The sequence below is a fragment of the Schistocerca americana genome, chromosome X, assembly GCF_021461395.2.
Source record: "Schistocerca americana isolate TAMUIC-IGC-003095 chromosome X, iqSchAmer2.1, whole genome shotgun sequence".
Taxonomy (NCBI): Eukaryota; Metazoa; Arthropoda; class Insecta; order Orthoptera; family Acrididae; genus Schistocerca; species Schistocerca americana.
The window spans coordinates 191,714,009-191,716,653 of NC_060130.1; positions in this window are offsets into that span (position 1 = coordinate 191,714,009).

Sequence of the window (2,645 nt, forward strand, 5' to 3'; positions counted from 1 at the left end):
CACTAGACACCACAGTCAGTTTTAGAACCATTACTGTGCACAAAGGTGCTGCCACTACGTTGTGTGCGGAGGTCGAGAAACTTACTGCAATAGATCAAATTGGGAGTAGTTTACTTAGGGAGTAAATAAAGTCCAAGATAAACACAGGCCATCGCGCAATGCCAAGGTAGTGAAGGGTTCACACCCACTGGAAAACTGGCAAGGAGTGTGAAGTTAAGCTGCTGGAATGGGAGCTGAAAGCAAACTCTGGGAGGTAACAGAGAAGAGGGACGCACCCCATACTGGCAGTCAAGGGAGTCATCGAAAAAGGAGGTGTAGGATGGGTGGCTAGGCATAGCAGATAAATGGCAAGTGTATCTGTTGAGGAGAACATCACACCGGTATAACAGCAGTTGTCCGGCAGCTTCTGCATAGAGACTCTCAGCTGGGCTAGTGTAAAAGGCACCAGTGGCCAAGCGGATCCCAAGACGGTGGATTGTATTAAGATGGCATAAAATTGATGGATGTGCAGATGAATAAATAAAACGCCAAGAGTCTAGTTTCGAACAGACAAGGGATTTGTACAAATGGAGGAGGGTGGTATGATCTGCTCCTCCTGAAGTACCACTTAGAACACGTAAGACATTAGGAGGCTGGGTACAGCGTTCAGCCAGATGAGACACATAGGAGGACCAAGAAAGTTTTCTATCAAGCATGAGTTCAAGGAATTTCATAATTTCAGCAAATGGAAAAGCAACAAGCCCAAGATGTAAAGATGGTGGAAGAAACAGATTGCACTACCAGAAATTCATACAAACTCTTTTGTCAGTGGAAAAGCGAAAGCCATTGTCGATACTCCACGAGTAAAGATGCTCAAGACATGGCTGAAGATGCTGCTCAAGGATACAAGTATGTGGAGAACTGCAGTACATCACAAAGTCATCGACAAAAAGTGAGCCTGTGATGTCTGGTGGGAGACAGGCCATTATAGGGTTAATGGCTACAGCAAAGAGTACGATGCACAGGACGGAGCCTTGAGGCACCCAAGTCTCCTGGATGAAGATGTCTGACTAGATTGTATCCACACATATCTTGAATACTTGGTCTTTTAAAAATTTCTGAAGGAAACAGGGCTGGCAGCATCAAAAGCCCCATGTGTATAGAGTACAGAGGATACCAGCCCTTCAGCAGGTGTCATGGGCTTTCTCCAAATCAAAAAACGAAGTCACCATTGGGTATTTTGGCTGAAAATGGTTAATGACATGAGTTGATAAAGTGACGAGCTGGTCAACAGCAAAATGATGCGCTCGAAATCCACATTGTGCAAGGGTTAGTAGATTGCGAGGTTAGAGCCACCATATCAACCAGCCATTAATCATACATTCTATCATCTTGCAAACACAGCTAATGAGAGAAATGGAGTGGTAGCTAAAAGGAATGTGTTTGTCCTTATTTGGCTTAGATATGGGTATTATAATGACTTCACGTCAGCATTTGGGAAATGTGCCATCTGCCCAAATGTGATTGTGTGTATGAAGGAGGAAGTGCTTGCCCTCAAGAGAAAGGTGCTGCAACATCTAAATGTGAACATTATCTGGCCCTGGGGTGGAAGATCAGGATGAAGTGAGAACATGATCTATTTCCCCCATGGTAAAGACAGAATTGTAGCATTCACTCTTCTGAGAGGAGGAGGGTATCATCTAAGCCTCCTCCACTCATTTCCGAGGGAGGAGGGTGGGGTGATATTGGGTGGAGCTCAAAATCTCCACAGAATAGCAGCCCAAGGTGTTGGAGATAGCTACCAGGTCCACAATGACATCACCTGCTACAGTCATGCTGGAAATCAGGTAATAGACCTTAGTCCCAAACAGACGATGGAGGTTGCCCCCCACGTGACGGAAGAGGAAGTGGAATTGTTAAAAGAACTAGTAAATGAAATCCAGCTAGCTGTTTTGATATAGCGAAGAATGCAATGACACTGCACTTGCAACTGTTTACAGCAAATACAGTTTGCCATCAAAGGATGATGGTTATAAATGCAGAGAACAGGTCTTCGCATGTGACTCACATAACAGTATGCCTCAGTTCTCCTGGGGACCAGTACACAGCATGGTAGAGATGAAGTGCGGGGTATGGAATGTTCTATGATGGTAAGGATAATGTTTGTGGGGAACTATACCTGGTCATCACAACTGGGGAAATGTTTTTAGAAGGTCTCCAGGGAGGGCTAAATGCTCCAGTCAGCCTCAGAAAGCTTCCAATTGGCTTTACACATAGGTGAGATAGGAGTCAGCAAACAGATAGCGCATGGCAGATTGTCACTCTAGTACATATCAGAGAGAATGGACCATTCAGGATGACAGGAAAAGTGGGCACTGGAGAACAAGAGGTCCAAATGGGAATAGGTGTGTGTGGAGTCTGAAAGGAATGTCGGTGCTCCATTATTAAGATAGAGAGGTTGAGTTGATTGAGGTCAGCCAAGAGAGCACCTCTCTGACAGGTTCTGGAAGAGCCCCAAATGCGATGGTGTGCATTAAAGTCACTGAGCAGAGGTGAGGCAGTTGATCAATAAGCTGGAGGAAGCCTGCCCTGGCGACACCAAATGATGGAGGGATGTATACACTGCAAAGAGCAAAGGTTAAGCAAGGAAGGATAATGTCAACTGC